The sequence below is a fragment of the Varanus komodoensis genome, unplaced genomic scaffold (genome assembly GCF_004798865.1).
Source record: "Varanus komodoensis strain SLA01 unplaced genomic scaffold, ASM479886v1 scaffold2, whole genome shotgun sequence".
Classification (NCBI taxonomy): domain Eukaryota; kingdom Metazoa; phylum Chordata; class Lepidosauria; order Squamata; family Varanidae; genus Varanus; species Varanus komodoensis.
The window spans coordinates 2,194,129-2,207,584 of NW_025335568.1; positions in this window are offsets into that span (position 1 = coordinate 2,194,129).

A 13,456-nucleotide genomic window follows, 5' to 3' on the forward strand; every position below is an offset into this window, starting at 1 on the left:
TCCCTGGAGAAGACCCTGATGCTGGGAACGGTTGAGGGCAAAAGAAGGAGGGGACGGCAGAGAATGAGGTGGCTGGATGGAGTCACTGAAGCAGTTGGAGTGAGCTTAGGTGGACTCCGAGGATGGTGGAGGACAGGAAGGCCTGGAGGAATGCTGTCCATGGGGTCGTGATGGGTCGGACACGACTGCGCTACTAACAACAAAACAAAAAATAAAAAGATGGGTGGGAATTTTTTAAAAAAAAGAAATTCTAAAGGCCCAAATACAAACAATTTCAACAAGGAAAAGAGGGAGAAGACAACAGAAGAAGCCCACGGGCTTCTCAAAAAAACTTAGAGATGATCTGGAAATGAAAAGGCTTATGTATAGGCAGTGCTTTTGTTGCCATAGAACGCACCAGAACGGAATTCCAGCACCTTTTTTCGACAGATTTTCCTAGTTTTAAAAGCAACTTTTGGAAATTTGATGTCTGGGCCACGTGGATTTGAATCGCCCTGTCGAGCATAGCAGGTCAGCGGCAAAATCATTAAAACGGTGCATGCGGGCTGCTTGTGTGTTGAGTCTGATGCGTGCACACTTCATCCACGCTGGTTGTGATGGTGCTGCTCGGCTTGTGATTGGTCGTGTGGTCGCGCGCTGAGTGGTTACTGCATGCGGCGACTGTTATGTTTTGTTACACAACTGACGTGTGTGGGTGTGTGTACAGTGATTGACTTGACTGACTACGTGTGAAAGGTAAATAATTTCATGAGTTCCGGCACCTTTTTTCTTACAAAAAAAGCACTGTGTATAGGAGATGGAAGAAAAGTCACACAACAAAGGAAGAATATAAATATGCAGCACGGAATTGCAGGGGAGTCACCGGGAAGGCTAAAGCTAGGAACGAACTGAGGTTAGCGGGGGATGCTAAAAGCAACAAGGAAAAAGCCTCCTTCAGATAAGGCCATAGCAGAAGACAGAGGGAAAAAACGAGGATCCCACTGCTCAATGTAGATGGCAAAACGGTGACCGTTGACAGAGAAGGCAGAAGTGCTCACTTCCTACCTTGGCTCAGTCTTCTCCCAAAAGAAGATCCAGGACCTTCCTGATGAAGGGGAAGTACGAGCTGAAGGGGCAGGAGGGCAGCTCAAGGTTGTTGGCAAAAGGTCAAGGGTCATCTCATCGAGCTGAATGGGTTCAAATCTCCAGGGACCGATCCAAGAGTCCTAAAGGAGCTGGAGGAAGAGCTCTCAGAGCCACTGCAGATTATCTCTGAGAAGTCATGGGGGGAAGGGAAGTGCCAGATGACCGGAGGGGGGCTAATGCAGTTCCCCTATTCAGGAAAGGAAAGGAAAGGAAAGGAAAGGAAAGGAAAGGAAAGGAAAGGAAAGGAAAGGAAAGGAAAGGAAAGGAAAGGAAGAAGCTGGGCACCACAGACCAGTCAGTCTGACGTCAATCCCCAGGAAAATCCTGGAGCAGTCAGTCTGCAAGCACCTTGAAAACGGTGCAGCGACGACTGGAGGCCAACATGGATTTCTCAAGAACAAATCCTGCCAGACTAATCTGATCCGCTCTGATTTAATTTTGATTGGGTGACCTCCCTGATGGACTGTGGGAATGCTGGGAACGTCATCCCATAGTAAGTATTTGCAAAGCAATCTCTATGATTTGTAACACAAAGATGCTTGGGACGTTGAGAGAAATGGTTCATTGATAGTATACGTGTTGCAAACCAACTGGGGAGCTTCAGCTAAGAGTGGTATAGAAATGAGACGCGACTTCTGCTGCTGCTGCTGCAGCTGCTGTTACACACAGCTCAGCTTCGCAATGCTGGTGCCAGACGGAAGGAACAGCGGCTTCCGTGGGGCCCTCCCCATCCCCCCAAGGACTGCTCCGCAGGGGCTTCTCCGTGAGCGTCCTGCTGAGTCCCCACCGCCCTTCTTGACGGAGCGCCCCCTTCTGCCTCCTGAGTGGTGTGGCGTGTACAGACCCTTCTTTGTGGGCGGGCCTCTTCTGGAGACCACTTGTGACCTGGATCTGGAAGCTACATTGGATCTGGAGGTTACGGCAGATCTGGAGCTGATGCCCTTTGTCGTAGGTTGTTGCCCTGTAAGGTAACGAAGCACGTGCGAAAACGTTACGGACAGTTTCCAGCGATAATAAGGATTCCTGAACCTGCACTAGAGTGCCAGTAGGTGGGGCACAGAAGGTTCCCAGTGGTGGATGATTGACCATTGCGGGTGGGGGATGACGACCGGATGTGGGTAGCCCCCTGGCGACCAGCCTGCCTTGTCACAAGGGCTCCCCGAGCCAACGGCCCATTTCCGTTTTCCCTTGCCCCCAGCTCTGTTACTCGCTAACACCTGACTTGGGAGAGGCCATTGTGTTGTGAATGGCCGCCTGATGCAAGTGATGGCGGGATGAAGGCCAACACACGGTAGGCGTCCTGTGCCAGGGTTCCTCTGTCGAACAATCGCCAGCCACAGGTTGTCGTCCGTGGCGATGTTCTTCATGGCTTCCAAGTAGTAATCACCCAGAATGGATTTCTGAGTATGTACAGAGCGGCTTGTTCAATTCAGTCTAGTGACTGCCTCCAGGAACTCTCCTTATGAGCCGGTCTGGGCCCCAAACCTTCAGAAAGGGCTCTGAGAAGGCGAGCACACCTCCCCCCTGTGCTGCTCATTCAGTTGGGCCACCCGCCTCTGTGGACACCTTGCTGCAGGGTCAAGCACGGCAGGGGGATGGCCTGTTTCTGAGACTCTCTCATCCCCAGTGGCCCTTCCAGAGGCTCTACATCTTGGCCATTCCCGGGAGCTGCCTGGCTCAACAAAGCATCTGCCTTTGAGATAAGCACAACTCCTCTTCCTGTTGCATCCCAGAACCTTGAGCGCCCCAATCTCACGGAAACACTCCTCATCTTCCAATTCTGATTCAGCATCTGAAATATGGCCAGCAGTCCGTGAGAATGCTTTCCGCAGCCGCCATCCCTCTTGCTCCCAGCAGCAGGGGGGGTCCCTACCATTCGAAGCGCACAATGATTTCACTATCGTTACTTTGCATTTATATCCCAGGGTTCTTCCTCTTGCAAGAGACCCAAGACAGCTCACAAGATTGCCCATTTATTCTCAGAACAACAACCCTGTGGGGTAGGCTGCACTGAGCATCTGTGACGGGCCCAAACGCACCCAGTGCACTCCATGGCCAAGTGGAGAAAAAAACCGGAAAGTAGAGGAAGGGCCTGGAGGAACAGCCGTCCTTGAAGAGGGAGCGGACGAAGTGGCCGCTGCGGCAGCTCTGGGGGACAGTGGCCACGCCAGTGCAGAGGCGGCCTCCGGAAGGCTAAAGCTAGGAATGCCCTGGGGCTAGTGAGGGACGCTAAAAGCCACAAGAAAGCCTTCTTCAGGTATGTCCAAAGAGGGAAGCTGCTCAGTGCGGAGGACAAAGCACTCCGTTCCTCCTCTGGCTCAGTCTTCTCCCAGAAGAAGACCGATGATCTTCCTGACGAAGGCAAAGTGCAGGCTGATGGAGCAGGTGGAGCTCAGGACTGAGGGGCAAATGGTCGAGGATCATCCCCTCGGGCTGAATAATTCTGCATCTCCAGAGCCGGTGAACCCTGTCCTCGAGCCTTAAAGGGGACGGATGAGGAACCCTAGCAGCTGTGTCCGTACAGGTTGTCGGTCTCTTCCATTCGCCTGGCCTGGTTTTAGTCTGGACGTGCACCTGGTGGGCGTGTCGTGAGTGGAGCCGGCTGGTGCCGGAGGTCAGACTAGATGGCCCGGGAGGCCCCTTCTGACTTGCTCTGTTTCTGTGTTTCTGTGTTTCTCTGTTTCTATGTTTCTAGTCCATCTTGACGCAGAAGAGCGACAAGGGATGGAGACGTGGAATCACGAGAAACAATGCGCAGGCGTTTGCTCCAAGGGCCCGCAACTAAGCTCGCATTCCAGGCATATGTCAGGCTCGCTGGAGGCTGAACGGGCTGCCTGTCCAGTGGAACGTGGCCTTGCCAATCCGCGGATCCACTGGCAAAGGGGGCAGGAGGCCATTTCTGGGGCAGAGACACCCTGGCTTAACTCTCTGCCTCAGCCCTCACCCTCGTTCTGCCTTGACCCTTGCTCCCGTACTTCCACAGCTCATTGGGGGGTGCGGGTGGGGGGGCTAGAAGTGCAGGCACCAGCTGCACCTCCCAAAGAACGAGCCTGGGTAGAGACGCTATGCTCCTGCACCACCGGGAAGCAAAATGCCACCAGACGCAGCTTACCTCCCCAGGCTGGCAGGTAGTTGGGCATGTTCCCCGTTCAGTCAGGTGGGCGCCTCATGCTGGTCTATGGAAAGACGTAGAGAGTGGCAGGAAGTGTTAAAGGGAAACAGATCGCCAGCCGACAGAACCGGTCTTCCACGTGCGGGGAAGTTGCCTTCCTGCCCCTCTTGCGGTCTAGGCATGTGATTCCCCCCACCACACCCTCCAACGGTGCGCGGCCACCTGGAGCCCTGAGGATCCCAGCCTAGCGGGAGAGCCTCGCAAGCGGAAGGGCCTGGGATCCATTCTTGGCATCTCCATCCAGCAGTAAGTCTGGGAAGGACTCCTCTGCCCCAGATGCTGGGGGGGCTGTTGGCCAGATGGCCAAGGGCCAGACCCAGCCTAAGGCGGCTTCATGCGGACACTTTCCCCACTCAGCACTGCCTCTCCGGGATACCATGGGGCCTCCATCGGCTGGTCCCTCTCCCTTGGGATCCTCCTCATGGTGTTCCTTCCTTCAACAGCCTTAACCATCAATCCCTTCCCTGCAGCACATTCCAGAACTTCCGCCATTCTGCTCACACGGCTCCCAATTGGCTGCTTGCCATGCCCTTCAAGCGTGCCCCATATATATATATATATATATATATATATATATATATATATATATAGAGAGAGAGAGAGAGAGAGAGAGAGAGAGAGAGAGAGAGAGAGAGCATAAGCCTAGGAAAGCATTCATTTAGGTGTATTTTATATAATTATCTATCTGTATTAGATCGAGAAAACAAACCTCGGTTAGGCAGACAGAACAGAGAGAGATCGAGGAGCAAGGACTGAGCAGCATCTTGTCCTGGCTACTTTTACTTCCTTTTATCTTATTATTTTTCTGTACTGCCCCAATAGTCCAAAGGCCGCCTAAGTATTTGGTACCGCTGGTACTCTGCTTGCTGAACCTGCCGGAGCAGCAAAGCGTAGCCCAGCCAAAAGCAGGCTGGAGCCTTCCGCTCGTTTCAGGAGATCGCTTCCTCCGTTTTCTCCCAGTTAGAGGGACTGGTGGGAAGATCTAGTCTAGGGCTTTTTTTCAACCGCATTGTGTAACAGCTGACTTTTTGGTTGCCGCATGATGCACACCCCAAACTGACCTCCTCACACTATTTCTGCCATTATATCCTGGTTTTCTCCAGACCAGATGAATCACAACTTTTAAACTGAAATTGCATTTTTCCATGGTATCTGTTTCAGTGTGTGCTAAACTTGCATTCCTGTTCTGGGGGAAAGAGGAGACACTTCAAGGGGTGGGTGGGCCAGTGGGGATGAGTTGCACTGTGCAGACGTGTCCGAGTGGGCTTTTAACTCTTTACGTGCTGGTACGCGGGCTTGGTTCGTGTTGCTCCTGCACAGCATGGTGCCTGGCGAGGCCTTCTCTTCCCAGACCCATCAACGGCTTACCTCTGCTCTCCTTCAGCCATGACTAAAAATGAATGCACGGGGTCTTGTTCTCGTTTCTAGATGTGGCCGGCCAGTGACACTCCCTCTGATGTGCCGCGGAAGCACTTCCGCAGGGTTGCCACTGGCTGTCAGTGACCGTTGCTGTTCTTACACTGAGTTGATTTCCTTCCTCGCACAAGGAACTCGAGGCCGCCGAGCAGGGTCTCCTCTCCACTCCATCCTCACACCAACAACCCCGAGAGCAGAGACGGGCCAGAGCCAGCCAGCGCTCTTCCTGGCTGCACCCTTCACCATGCCCGCCCCCTGCTCTGGCCCCTTGGCGCGCACTGTGCATTCTCTCTGGCGACGAGAAGAGTCAGCGGGAAAGCCAGAGAGGGCTTGCAGGACGGGTGGGAGCCCAGCGGATGCATCTTCGGCCACAAAGTCCCTGGGACTCCAGCTGACGGACCGCAGGGGATGGAGCGGAGAGCCACCCACACAGAGCTGGATGGTCTGGAAGGCAAGCTCCGCGCTGTCCGTGAGCAGCCGGCCTGCGCCTTGCTCCAGGGTGGCTTCTGCGCTGTGTGAACACGCTCTTTGTGGGGACTGAAGGAGGCTCACTGCGGAAGCAACGGCTTACCCAGGGTGGGAGGCAGAGTGGGCTCCACAGGGAGCTTGCCCTGCTGGGGAACACCTGTGCGCTAGCTAAGTGCTCCTCGTGAGCAGGGCAGCCTCTGCGTGAGCCGACCGTGGCTCCTGGATGGGCACGAGCACCAGGCAGGGCTGTCCCCGAGGCAGGCGGCACAGCGCTGCATCCCGCTGCCCCTGGGGCTGGCCACCGGAAAGCCTCGTGCCAGCAGGGAAGATCTGGAGACGGCCAATCACCACGCTGCTGCTGGTGACTCAGCGGTTGCCAGGCAGATCGGGAGACAAGCAAGCGCCGGCTGGAGCTTGTGCCACAGTGGCAGCCACTCTTGCCACCCAACTCTCTGGTAGGAACCCGGTGCAGACATGACAACTCGGCTCCCGCACAACGACACACAACAGGGGAGTGGAGACGCCTGGAAAGAGACTTGAGTTCCCACAGCGCTTCATGGAAACCGAACGGACTGTGCTTTATCATGGATGCTGAATTCATACATAAGGACGCGCTCCACGCGTGTGGCTTCTTGCACAGTTTGCCGGTGTGTGTGAACCCAGCCATAGTTTGTCAAGACTAGAAAGAGGAGCCAGGAGCCAGAGAACAAAGAAATCAAGCACTCATTGGCAGACATTAATTTATTGCGGGAAAGCGGACTGCGATTTCTTCCTCATCTTATTTTTGTGCCATCTAAGTCCTGGTGGTGACAAACCAAGGTATCTTTTCTAGTTTCGAGGAAGGAAGTTGGAGCTTTCCACTGGTGAAATGAGAAAGCGGAGCTTCTTCATAACCCAGATGTCTCTGTGTGGCTTTTGCTTTAGAAAGATGCTTTAATTCCTTGCTCTTGCTGTGAAATGGAGAATGGGGAGCCCTGGGCCTTTCGTGTTATGGGCCGTACCACCTTTTTTCAGGATGTGTCTTACAGATGGTCTGAAATCTTGAATTACACGAAGGGTTTTCCCAACACTGCTCTGAACTTTTACATGCTTTAACTAATACGACACAGGTTCCAGTTGCTGGGTATTTTGGCTTTCCAGGTGACCAGAACCTGAAAAAAAATTATAGCACTCAATCAAAAGGAAATAGTTCCAGATAGCATGTCTATTGTATTCCAAAACGCTAGCATCAAAGACAGGAGCAGTTGATCCCTTTTTCTTGAGGTTGCCACCTGCTCGTATTCGCAATAGCTTTCCTGATTGGGCAACTCTACCACTAACGAGAAAAACTTTTATGAGCCCCCTTCTACTATTCTCTGTGGTTTGGTGGGTCTTCTCCTCCTCCATGGACATCTTCAAGCATTCCTCGCCCGTACTGGAGGCATCCAAGAAGCGATTTATTTATTTATCGATTTATTTCCTGCCTTTTTCATACAAAGGGCTCAAGGCAGCTTACATCATTCTCCTCCTCCATCTTATCCCCACAACAACAACCCTGTGAGGTAGGTTAGGCTGAGAGTCTGTGACTGGCTCAGAGTCACCCAGTGGGCTCCATGGCTGAGCGGGGACTGGAACCCAGGTCGCCTGAGTCCCAGTCCCGTGCTCTTAACCACTACACCACACTGCCTCTCAATTTAACGCTCATCTAAGTGGGATGGTGTATCTAAATGCAGGGGATGGACCCAGTGGTATTCCTGGCACCTTCCAACTGCACTCTTCTGTGATTCTGTGGAATCACCATCACTATTCCCGAAAGTCACCCTTGGAAGAGGAAGAGTTTTTCAGTTTTTGTCTTTAAACTCCTCTGTTCCCCTAAATCTCTAAGAAATCATCTCGAAACCTTCACTGCGCAAAAAACTAAACATCATCTGCAGATTTCAGAAGGATTGATGAACTAACTGTATGAAGCTTAGACCAATATCTACCATTCTGCATGGCTTTTTTAAAATTTAATTTAAACAAACATTTATATCCTGTCCTTTCTGACGAATGGCTCAGGACGGCTTTCAATGATTTAAAATATTACAATAATACAATGATAAAACAGTAGATATGAAATCAATACCAAAGAACACTTCATAAAACTAGGGAAAGAAGGAAGGAGAAAAAGAATAGAAAATGCGACTGGAAAAAACCCGAACCGCCCAGGGTGAATTTAACCAGTTTTACCGTTAACCAACAATGCATTATTGTACACCCTCTAGTATACCAAAATATTGTGAGAAGTAGAGAATTACTGTGACTAACAGACTAGAACAGTTAAGGCTATAGATCACTTAGTGATTAATAAGAGTATTGTGACCAACACAAACTAAAAGACTGCAAGATGTAATCGGCAGATGTGACATTAAACTTTTGAACCTAGAATCTAAAGTACGGCTGCGTAATTAGCTAATGCATATTAATGGTACCTCCTAGTATGACTCAGAGGGTTATTAGCTTGAACATGGGAAGTATGAGCAGGTGGGGGTAACACACCAAAGAATAGTATGAAGAAGGCGGACGGGAAGAGTGCGAATTCCCAGTATCCCAGTCAATGGGAGAAAGGAGGCAGGGACTTTGTGCGTGAGTAGGGAATAACGGGCTGTGCTCACTGCTCCCCAGTGCACTGCCTCCGGGGTGAGTGGCTGGTCTGGCCAGAGCGTATTGAACTGTTGCTGCTTGGCACTGTGCCTCCCGCATCGTCATTGCTTGGATTCCATTCCTTACAATATTATATGTTGTGTTCGTGTGTGCGTGCATTACATTTATATATTAAAATGTTGGAATCAGGTCAGAGGGGACCTGTTAGCAATGCACAGGTCCATGAGGGGATGTCACGTGGAGATTGGGTAGAGACCTGTTCTCCCCTGCAGAGGAAGGCAGGACGTGCTCCAATGGAGCAAAGCTCAGGGAGCCAAGGCTCCATTTGGATGCCAGGAAGCACTTCCTGACAGTTAGGACCCCGAGGCTGTGGAATGGGCTTCCACCGGAGGTGGTTGAGGCCCCATCAGTGCGGGTGTTCAAGGACAGGCTGGACATGCACATGGTGAGCATGTCGTGAGCAGAGCCGGCTGGTGCCAGAGGTCAGACTAGATGGCCCGGGAGCCCCCTTCTGACGCGCTCTGTTTCTATGTTTTGCTTATGGACTCACTGTTTGTATGGTGCAGTTGCGCCGTTGGAACACTTCCATCCATTTTTATAATAAAGTCCAATCCAATGGGAACCAGAAGCACTGTTTATCAGATTTTCTAGGAAGAGCTGCAAAAAACACAACCAGAAAGTCTTCCATGGGAATGAGATACCAAAGTCTCCTCTGGAAACCTTTCTTGCCTGGGGAGACAAGTTGCTTACAGATGCTCCTCAAGAGAAAGATGGAAATGATCTGGGAGGATCACTTGGTGCAACGGTTGGGTAGGACTTCTGAACGTCCATTGCTAGGAAGATAAGCAGGGGAGAAAATATGCACTTGTGGACCCCCCGCTGGGATGTCGGCTTAGAACATATGGCAAGGCCTGCCGGATCAGCCCCGAAGACCACCCAGCCCAGACCTGCACACACACAGTGGCAAACCAGCTGCCCCCAGGACCCCCACGCAGGACGACCAACTGCTGCAAGCAGCCATGCCTCCTCTGGTCAAGAGGCAGCACAGGGCCAGCAAGGCCAGTGGCCACTGGTAGCCTCCTCTCTCGTGAACCCGTCCCATCCTTTGTAAAGCCCTCTGCTTGGTGGCCATACACGCTTACGCCACACAGCTCTGACTGCCTGCATGCACCAGGCTGTCACCCAGGGAGGTGATGCCGAGTGGCCTTTCATATTCTGGAAGGTGCTGTTCACCAGCCTCTTTGATCAGGTCTCATTGTAGAATGGCGTGCCCTGCACAAGCACCGATCCAACAACCACACCACTTCAGCTGGGCAACAGCTTCCTATACGCAGAGATCCAAGTGGAAAGTATTGTGGAGTTCAGGGAGCTTTCCTAGGGGCATCAAGGAGCTAACATGTATTTGATAAACCATCAGGGAAAGCCAGGGACCCTAGGACAAGGCCCCAGCTCTTGCACCTTGGAACGGTCCATCCAGATGCCGTGGTGAAGGGGTGTCTAACCTCACACCCTCAGGATGGACCTGACCACCGGAGATCAGTTTTCCAAACAGGCCACATCTCTTTACCCGGGCTCAACCGCTCGCTCCACACCTGCTTGGTCTTTTGGGTGGCTTTTGCACTGTTTGCATTTTAAATGCCTTTTCTAAGGCCTGGAAGATTGACAGTAAGAGAGTGAAGCTAAACTAAGCTATGGTTTTCCCACTTGTAATGTACGGCTGTGAGAGTTGGTCCATAAGGAAGGCTGAGTGCTGAAGAACTGACGCTTTTGAATTGTGATGTTGGCGGAGACTCCTGAGAATCCCTCGGAGGGCAAAGCGATCAAACCAGTCAATCCTAAAGGAAATCAACCCTGGTTGATCTTTAGAAGGATGAATACTGAAGATGTCGCTCAAGTACTTTGGCCACCTAATGAGAAGGGAGGACTCCCTGGAGAAGATCCTGATGCTGGGAATGATGGAAGGCAAAAGGGGGAGGGGGTGGCAGAGGTTGAGGTGGCTGGATGGGGTCACTCAGGTGGTGGATGTGGGGTTGGGTGGACTCCGGGGGATGGTGGAGGACAGGAGGGCCTGGAGGAATGTTGTCCATGGTGTCTCGAAGGGTTGGGCACAACCTTGCGACTGAACCGCAAAGCTGGTATTTGGGCATTTGGTCTCATTCTGTTGGCTCCTGGCTCCACTTAGCATTGGAATTCAGCCCCTGAGATCTCCTCCAAAGCCGAAATGGGCCCTCAGACTGAAGGAGGGCTGAGCCCCCTGCTCTGGATGAAGAGCACGTAACTTGGGGGCTCCACAGTGATCACATCAGTGAGAAGTTTCCGAAGGCCCTAAGAACAGAGGCATCTGGGAACAGCCACAAAGCGTTTGTGCGCATGGTGGCCAACCAGCTGCCCCCAGGCTCCCTCAGGCAGGCTGGGCCCAGGACCTCCACTGCCCAAGCTCTTCAGGGGCTGGTGCACGCAGGAAGGCCCCCTTGCCCGAAGGTGGAGCACAGGGCCTCCCAGGCTCGTGGCCACTGCTGGCTCCTCCTGATGGATCTGCCCCATAGCCTTTTCAGGCCACCCAGATTGGCAGCCGCCACCATTCCCCGTGGTGGCCAGTTCCACAGTGCAACGACAGACTGTGTGAGGAGGGACCACCTCCTACCTGTCCTGAGCCTCCCCCCAACACCATCACCTTCATGGGACGATCAAGCGTTCTCCACACCCGCATCCTCCCCAGAACCAGTGCAGGACATTCCAGGCATGTTCCACATCATCTCTTTCAGCCTGGTCCCCTCCAGGATGTTGTGAACTTCAAACCCCATCATCCCCAGCCAGCATGCCTCCTGGTCAGGAATGCTGGAGGTTGCAGTCCAACACATGTGGGTTGCATCTGGATTGCCTTTTCTAGCACGCCTCGGATCTTGTCGTTCATAAAACGCTTCTGCTGCCCCGCAGGGACCAAGGGGCATCAAGACACCCTCAGAATGGCCCCAGAGCCCTCCTGGGTCAGCCCCAAGGCCCCTCTTTCCCAGCATGCAGTTTCCTCCAACGGCCACCGAGATGCCGCTGGGAAGCGGAGCGGAGTAGGAAGCAAGAGGCAAGCGAGACTGGAGCTGTCACAGGCCCCTGGAGGCATCCAGAGACGGCCTTTAGGAGCACCATAATTCTCTAATTGTGCCTTTTACGGGTCATGTGGTTCTGCTCACCTCCTCTTCTGGTTTGTCAATACAGACCAGTACAGAGTTTTGCCCCAAACAAAATTCCTGTGATTCTTTCCATATTCGGGGTGTCTTGTTCAATAAATAGAGAGCCTCCTGATAAACTATCCAGTCCGTGCGAAGCTTTCTAGAAATTTCGTCTTGGATGCCAGTCAGGATTATGCGAGAGAAAGAGAGAGAGAGAAAGCGAAAGAGAGGGGCTTTAGTAGAGGGCAGGGTGAAGATATGGATATGCACATAATATGCATGTAAGAATGTACGCACACACTCATACATATGTACATGTGCATATACATTGATGATTCAAAAGCCTACCTGTTTAAGATCAGAATTAAGACAAGCTCATGTTGGCTCAAGGACCACAAAGTCAGGAAATCGGAAGCTAAATGCACCCCATCCATGCTCTGGAAGGACTTTCCGCAACGCTCAAATTGTGGAACAAGTTGGGTCACAGGAAAATTCCTCCACAAAATAGCAGGCAGTTGGAGAAATCTGCAATGGATTCAGTTTTTAGATTTCTATGAATCCAGCCTGCAGCTTCCGCGGTGGACAGGTTCCCCCTTACCATCTATGCACTGTGCTTTCAGGGGGTCTTTTGGGTCCGGCAACCGATGGGGAGGATGGACTGCCTAGGACCACATTGTGCTGGTCTAGTATTATTTTTTATGGCTGTTTCACATTTACGTTCCACCTTTTTCTCTTTCGAGGATCCCAGCGCAGCTTGCATGATCCTTCTATTTATCTCAGAGCAACGTTTTGAGGCAGGATAGGTGGAGAGCCAGTGGTTGGCCCTGGGTCGTCCAGTGAGTGGGAACAAGAACCGCAATTTCCCAAGTCCCAGACCAAAAGTCACCACTCGGCCACACTGCCTCTCACACTGCATCGATCTCATCCCGAAACATCCGAAGCCTCAGTAGAACTACATTTTGCAAATTGCCAGGTACCTTTAATTCTGTGGTGTGTTCATGGATGAGCTAATTTTGTGCAAATGCATCTGTGTGCACTTGTGCAGATTTGCATTCCAAAAATGTGCGCACTTCCCCAAAGTACGAGAGTTCCCTCGAAATGTACACTTTCAAATTTGTGTCTGTGAGGGATCCTCAAGAGGCACGTTTCTCGAATCCGTTTCCCTGCCCCTCTGATTCTCCAGAATCAAAGACACTTAACTTACCAATTGCATTATGCAGCTCAGCACCTTCTAGAGCCAACAGGGCCAACCGGTCGGCTAGCTTCTGTATTTCCTCGCGTATGACCTCATCTGAAAGATTTGCAGGAGTTCAAGTCAGTGCAATCTTACACTTATCCCAACCTTTTCCCAAAAATCCATTTCCCCAACATCCTGTCTCATTCTTTTATTTATTTATTTATTTATTTATTAAAACATTTCTATGCCGCCCCATTCGCCGAAGCCTCGGGGCGGCTCACAACATAAAATTAAAATATAATGCATACA